Source organism: Rattus norvegicus, chromosome 3 (genome assembly GCF_036323735.1).
Source record: "Rattus norvegicus strain BN/NHsdMcwi chromosome 3, GRCr8, whole genome shotgun sequence".
Classification (NCBI taxonomy): Eukaryota; Metazoa; Chordata; class Mammalia; order Rodentia; family Muridae; genus Rattus; species Rattus norvegicus.
The window spans coordinates 175,490,284-175,498,217 of NC_086021.1; the positions used below are offsets into that span (position 1 = coordinate 175,490,284).

At 50.1% G+C, this 7,934-nt stretch overlaps 1 long non-coding RNA gene across 1 annotated transcript; it reads left to right on the forward strand.

The window, feature by feature from the left end:
* The first annotated feature begins 249 nt into the window (after positions 1–249).
* LOC134486311 (uncharacterized) lies at positions 250–1,221 on the forward strand. Its single transcript, XR_010065120.1, has 2 exons — positions 250–516; positions 621–1,221. It is a non-coding gene; the product is annotated as an uncharacterized LOC134486311 (long non-coding RNA).
* Positions 1,222–7,934: the final 6,713 nt, after the last annotated feature.

Sequence of the window (7,934 nt, forward strand, 5' to 3'; positions counted from 1 at the left end):
CCAGTCCCAGGGGCTCCTACTCCCCAGAAAAGGCCTCAAAGGATATTGCGCACTCCTGGTGCACATACGTGCACGCTGGCGAATTCTTGTACACACTAAATAAAAATAATAAGATCTTAAAAATAACATCAACATTGAGAAGCCACTTTACACCCACTAGGATGGCTGCTATGGAAACAAACACAAACAGAAAATAAGTTTGGGGGAAGGATGTGGAGAATGGTAAATCTCACTCACTGGTGGTGGGAACGTAAAAATAGCAAGGGCGCCCCGGAAGCAGTACGCCGCCACCGGAAGCAGTATGATGACGACGCCGGAAGCAGTGTGATGACGACACCGGAAGCAGTATGATGACAATGCCGGAAGCAGTTCCTTAAGAAGTGAGAATAACAGCTGCCAAGTACCCCTGAGGCTCCAGGCTTGCCCCACAGCTCCAATGAGGAAACAACTTGACTGGATCTGGAACCAACTAAGAGGCAAGCTCAGGGCTCTTCTTGATTGGATTACCTCAAGCACGTAGGTCCTTCTGGTGGCGGCTGGATGGGGGACTCAGAAGGAAGCTGCTTTTCTCCTGCTTGCTCTCACTCTTGCCAACTGGTTCATCTATCCCGCTGCTGCAGGATCCTTCGCTGATATTAGAACCAGACTCTCAAGGTGGACAGAAACCCAGCAACTCTCCAGGACTCTTCCAGGCCAACTAGGTCAGATTGGGCCTGCAGAAGCATCCACCCTCATGGATTCTCGGCCTTTGCGCTGTGAGACAGCCATTGTTGGACTTCCCAGATGATACTGTTTTAGCCAATCTAACAAAACTGATCACTTCCTCTAGGAAACGCTAACTCACATACTGTATGTATGATCCCTCCACCTCCATCCTGTTCCAAAGAATGGATTTCCACAACTTAAGGCAACGAGAGTGTACACACGCGCCTGTGTTCTCAGCATTATTGGAAACACACAGATGATATAATTCATTCAATGTGCCCCTTGCTAGATGAGCAAACAAAGACAATGTGATCTATCCACACAGTGGAGTAGTATTCCATTCCCGAAAGGGAGAGAATTCAAATGGATGAAGCTTGAAGGCTTACACTACGGTGAAACAAGCCAGTCTTCTCATGAGAACAAATTCTACACGATCCCCCTCCCATGATGTAGCTGTAGAGATGGGAAGTTGAGGGTGGGTGTCTGTGGCTTGGGGAAGTAGAGAGAAAATGTAAATATTTTGTTAGAATTCCAGTTTTGTTACGGGAAGGGTTCTGTGGATGGCTGGTGGAGGTGAACACACAGTGCCACATATGACTTAAGTGGTAGGTTTTATGATATGTACGGTTCACATTTGTGTATATGAACACACTTCAGGTCTGACAGTCTCTGCCTCTCCCGTGCTGGGATTACAAGCACACACCACTGCACCATAGGACTGCTGGGGATCAAACTCATGTCCTTGTGCTCTCCAGGCAAGCACTCCACAGACTGAGCGATCCCCTCTGCCCCCTGCACAATAGTGAAATAAACGGTATTAGCTGAGAGGAGACGGTAACAGCAACGGGGAGCTGGGCAAGGCTCGCAGAAGCGCTGCACCCTGCTGCAGTCTTGGTCCTAACCCCTGGCAGCTGTGATGTCACCTTAGGGCTGGTCGGTGGAGTCTCAGGTGGAGGAAGACACAGGAGAGGAAAGGAGAGGAAGTCAGAGAGACACTGCATAAAACCCACCAGGTCTGAGAGAAAGGAAACGGGCTGGGGTGAGCATGAGGGGCTGCTGGAGGATAGGGTGAGGAGACATGGGAGGGTTGGTTTGGAGTTGGTACAAAATGGCACCATGACGGGACTGGGCTGTGACCTGTTAGCATGGTCTTGGCCCCTGCTTCTCGAGGACCATGCTGCATGTCAAGGAAGAAGTGGCAGAAGCAGACAGAGATCTTTTCTTCCCCAGAAACAGACTCTGATGTAAAGTGGGGCCCGGGGTGGGGGGGCTTGGGCACCCCCTTTCTCACCCCATCTTCTGCTTCCCTTTTCACTCTGTTCGTAGGCAGGCTTTTCTCCTGTGAGGCTAGAGCTGCTGACTGAAGCTCTGAGGCATCCTGCAGCTTAGCAAGGCAGGAAGAAGATCTCACTCCCTGAGAGCCCATTTCTCAGACCGCCAGGCCAAGGTCTCAGTACCAACTCTTATTGGCCTGCTGGGGTCATGTGACGACTTTCCATGCCACGCGGCCTAGGGGAATGGACTCTTCTGGTTGGCCAGGCCTAGGTCACGTGACCACTTGTAGAGTAGACTATCTGTCCTGAGGTGTATGTGATTCCCCAGAGGAAGAGTCAACTGTTGTTAACCCAAATGGGGATTGTGTGGAGGGCAGGTGGAAACCGGAAGCCCTATCAATAATGTTCCTTCCCCTCAGAACACCTTGAACCAGGGGTCCCCAGGTGCTGAGGCCAGAGATGGAAAGGACAGTAGAAAACTCATTCCTTGAATTTCTAGAAAGACAGGTGGGCAGGACAGTGGAAAGGGCTGTTTGTAGACTGGTCATTGCCTAAACAAACTATTCCTAGGCAGACAAGTGACTTACCCCAATTCCTGTGCCGCCCGCCCTGACTAGCAGCTGGCCATGGCCCTGGGGAGACTGGGAGATGCCACCATGCTGTGTATAACCGACATGCTGGCACTTGGCAGAGTGGACATCCCTGGCCAAGTGCTGTGACCCGGCAAGGAGGAGTGTGGCACGCCTGGTTGACGTGTGTCCATCTGGCTGGGATAGAGCTGGCCTTCTAGTCTGTCACTGGGAAGGAAATACAGGAAGGGTGGCTAGAGATGGGGACACGGAGGATCAGCAGCTAGGAGAGGGTATCACTTTTACTGATACCCCACCGCCTCCCAGCAGAGCTAGGGTAGGTGGCAGAAAGGGGCAGGAATAGGCACATATGGGCAGTTCAAATCCTCTCCACACACCTCAAAGCAGGAACCAGACACCCAGAACCCTGTCTGAGCCACCATTTACTTCTTTGGTCACAAATGCTGGGACTTTGTAGTGAGGGGTCAGGGGTGGGCTAGATCATGCTGTCTTTCATTGCTGTCTTCTTTCTCCTAGTAACGATGTTCCAGAACTCTAGTGGGCTGTAGAGATATGCAGATAACTACATCTCAGCCTCCTGGAGTTGAGAATAGTCACATGGCCAGGTTCTGACCAACCAGAGTAAATTGAAGTTGTCTCTGCCACTTTAGGCTGGGATCCACTCTTTGTGTTGTCCCTCTCCTACAGTGGGAATCTAGATGTGGTGGCCATCTTGAGCCTGCAGCTGAGGGACGGGGAGCTGCTAGCAGAAGGAGCTGAGGCACCCGATCCTCAAACTGGGCAGCCCCCTGCATGCGATCAGCAAGCATCTCCTGTGGGAAGCTGGCTAAGATGCTGGCTGGGGACCCAGGAGTTGCAGCTGATATGGAGGTAAGAGAAAGAGCCCAGAAAGTTCTATTCCAACCCACAAATTCTACTCAGGCAAAGGAGGTGAAGAGACAAGGACGGGTGGGGTCTGAGCTTTTTCATCTCCCAGAAGCTTGCCCACTCTGGGCCCTTTCCTGCCTGGAGGTAATGCTCTGAACTTTCCCACTCTCTCAGCAGCAGGCCTGTGACAAGACAGTGAAGGTATTTTCTCTGGGACCAGCTGCTTTCATGGGACAGGTCACAGGTGATGGTGGAGCTGCACAGAGAGGCCTACCAGGTTGGGAGCAGCAGCCTGGAGATCCCTGAGGCCAGCAAGCATTGTGACTTAACACAAACAAGCTTGGATAATAGGGGAGCTTAGGCCTGCTGCAGTGTTGGTGTCCTGACTCATGGAGCCACCTCCCAGAGTCGGTCATCATTAACTCCTCTTAAGCTCAGACACAGAGAAGTTGAATAACCTTGCCCGGGTCTTCCCTCTGGCAACTGTGGAGCCAGGCTTTGAGCTTCTCCATCTTCCCCTTCCTTTAGTTATAAATAAGATAAACACTGGATTCGTAGCAAGGGATTTGAGGTGAAATGACTCTTACAGAAGAGCTTTACAAAGAGAGTTCTAGGCTTAGGGCCACAGATAGCCACCATGGGGTCCTGGAAAGGGGCGAGTATTAGGAGAGACATCAGGACAGGGGTCCTGAAGGGAGAGAGTCCTCAAGTTCCAAAGAACAAAGTGAGGCTCCTTTCTCTTCAAGGTCACTGCAGAGAGAAGGTTTTTAAATTCTGCCTCATGTGACCTTGTCCACATAAGGAGAGTCACGGGGCAGAAAGGCGCTAGATATAGTTGAAGAAGGCCACAAGAACGTGTCAGGAAACTGGACTTGCTTAGGACTGCAAGGTAGAGGGAGAAGATTCGGGTCTCATGACAGTTGGCAAGGTGGTAGCAGCCAGAGCCGCTGGTGCTTTTCCTACACCCCCTTCTCCCATCCTGAATACTGCTGGGCGGTTGGTTCCAGGAAGCTGGCTCATCGGAACTGTCCCCACTGTCCCCACTGCCCCCTTGGGAAATGCAATGATATACACCGTGTCTCCTGCAGAAGGTTTCCCATCTGTTCCCTACATAAGCACAGTGATGCATACAGATGCTCTCATGCTGCCCGGCCATGGGAGAGGGCTGTGCTCCCAAGGAAAGTTCCTCAGCGGAGGACAACACCTATAAATCAGCCATCTGCCCTGGGCGTGGGGACCATCGATTTCCTGTCCCAGGGGTGGAGAATGGGCTTTGTTGTGCTGTATGCCCTGTGGTGAATCTGATCTGGGGAGGGTGATTTGCAGTCATCACTGCTGACCTGGGTGTGACTTCTGGTGACAGAAATCCCTGAGAGTGGCTGGGTTGACTCCACCCTTTATCACCGAGGAGGCGGACTCTTCATGCCCAGGAGCATAGAGAGACACAGGAGACTTCCCACTGCAGTGAGGCCACAGCCCATGGTAGTCAGTCTCTCCCTAAACAGAAGACCTTGTCGTGAATAAATGTGGTTTCCCTTCCTAAGAAAGTACCTGCCTCGGAATGAGCACAGGAAATGGATGAATGAAGGCCAGAGATGTCCCTTGACGTAAGTCTGCGGCATGGAGAAAAGAATGCATTTAAGAGAGAGAGAGAGGAGGGAGAAGGCTCTTTAATTTTGGTTTCATGTTCAGCAAACTTCTCCTTTGTGCCTTCCATATTTATGTTTACAAACCCCACAATATTATGTAAATATTCATTTACTCTCTTCTGGGACTTTGATGATTTCTACATTTAATTCACCAGTACATCTGGAGTTCATTCTGATATACATAATGAGATATGGATTGGATTCTCTAGAGCATTGTCTCTATGATGTTCTGGAGCCCAATTTCCCCCCATAATCTACCATCCTTCTGATTATTATGATATCATCAAACCGACCTCTCTGTGGATATGAACTTTTGTTAATTTTCTTACTTGGCTCCCGATCAGCCCCGTACTTTTGTTATTATAATCCTGTGTATGCAAGCACCTGACCACATTTATCATTTATTCTGTTTTGCAAAAAAAAAAAGTACTCTATGACTTATGTTTTTAAGTTCACTTTTGACCATTTTCTCACGACATTGTCCTATACTGTCGCATGTTAGAGATTGGAGGTGAAGAAAACAGACATCTGGTCAACCAGTCCTATCGTCTTCACAAGGATGTACCTGTACTATTTTTCCTTCTCTTTTTTAACTTCGTTCACCTGGATCCCAGCGACTTGCTGTGATCATACCCAAGTGCTCCATTAGCTGCGGAATTTGGATTTATCCTCTTTGGACCATCGTGTTGAATAACCGTCCTCATTTTTGTGTCAAAATACCCAACAAAAGCAGCTTATGGAAGGGAGGGTTTATCTGGGCTCACAGTTGCAGGATGTTCAGTCCATCATCATGGGACATCTGGTCACCTTGCACCCAGTCAGGAAGGAGAGAGAGAGAGAGAGAGAGAGAGAGAGAGAGAGAGAGAGAGAGGAGGGAAGGAGATGCTTCTGCCTAGATTTCTACTTCTTCATGAATTTTATAGCTCATTGTGTCCCCATTTTTTTTTCTTTTGGAATGGAGTCTTCCTGTGTAGCCCAGGCTGGCCTGGAACTCAGAGATCTGTCTGCCTCTGCCTCCTGAGTTCTGGGATTAAAGGCATGTGTCATCACCACCCTGCTCAGTTTTGAATTCTTAATGGCCACACCCACCATTTGATAGCGGGGGTGTGTGCCAGTACCTGGGTTGGTCTCATTAGCACAGCCTTGAGCTCCATGCTCGCCCTGACCCTCTAGGACTCCTCTCGATGCTCACCTTGGTGGGAGTCCTCTGACTCTGACAGCGGGATGGCACTTGCTCCCATTTGGAGTAGATCTTCCCTCCTCAGTCAAACACAGAGGCATTGCCTTGGTGATTTCAGGTACAGTCAAGTTGACAGTGAAAATTAACCCTTGCAATCAGAGAGTCCATTCATTTACAAACTGGCACTTTGACCACTGATCTCTCTCTATCCCAACATCAACACTGATTTTGGTCAGTAGGCCCCTCCTACAATCTTTCCTCTCCAGAATCTTCCAGGATTTCTTCATGTGTTTCTTTGTGTGGGTGTTATGATTGGCTGATACAGCTCCCTATATGTGTGTAGATTGGACCAGCAAGAGTTCTAGTGGATTCTCTTAGATTTTCGAAGGACAGCCGGTGTTCACACATTCCCCTTGCTGTCTGTCCATCACATGTCGGCTCTCGACACTTTCCTGGCACCACCCCAAAACACCTCTTGGCTCCTCTGTTTTCACCCACCACATTACATGCTGTATCTTGGCTCCGTGCTGTGATTTTAAAGTCTGCTGCCAGCCCCGAGCTGCCCATGCTGCAGCCACCCTGACTTCATCTGATGACCGAGGAAAGGGGAGAGCTGCGTTCTTCATGGGCTGAGCCCTTCTCCTGCGCCTGTGGTGTTTGAATCCAGATGTGTTCTGGGCAGTTGTTCAAAGAGCAAAAAAAAAACCTGGAACGTGGCCAAGGGATCAGCCAGTCGTTGGAGCAGCAGGCCCTGCGTGGTATCATGTGTTCTGTGTAAGTTCATTTGTCAAATGAAGGTTCTAGACGCAGAAAGGCTTCGTCTCTTGTCCGAGGTGACACAGATGAAAAATGAAACCAGGTGGGATTCCAGCCAAGGGAGTGTGTCTTGTTTTGTATTCCTAACCACCCCACCCATCACTCAGAGAGATGAGTATGCTGGTCTTTTTGGCACGATCTGTTAGGCTCCCTCCTTACCCTGACCTTGTTGGGAGGGAGTCCTTCTTACTCTGACTTTGGCTGCAGGGGTTCTCGGTCCAACCAAACAAACCTCTTCAATATGTTCTGGTCTCTGTGTCATTTTCTGACTCCGTGAATGTTCTGCTTGGCCTGGAAACAGGCTTCCCCCATGTTCCTTGGCTCTACCTCAAAGACATCAACTGGAGAGATCGACTTACCAGGGTGGACGTCTCCTCTGCTCCCATAGAGCACCAGTCATCTTACGTCCAAGCCATTGCTCACAGGTGGCAGTAACTTCGGCGTGCCCTGTGATGGGGAAGACTGCTCTGCTGAAAGCTCTCGTCGAAGCCACAGGGATCCACTTCCCTGACTGTGTAGGCACAAGCTGACATTTCCCAGCCCTCTGGTCATGGATGCTGCAGGGTCTCTAGCTCAGGCGTCTCACTGTTGGTTCCCAATGTTTCCAGTTCTATGTTGTAGAGAACTAAATGTAGCCAAGGGCTTGGTTACCAGTGGTTCCAGCCTGGCAGCTTGGGGGACAAAGGGACCTCTAGTGTCTTGTAGCAGGTGCACCAGGACTGGTCAGACCTAGGATGTCTTGTCTGATCCAGATCTTATCCTGGTAGGAGCAGTGCTGGTCTGTGGGTAGCTCTTCCTCAGCAGAGGTCTATCCACCCTAAGTCCTGCTCTGTAGATTAGAGATCTGGGCTGG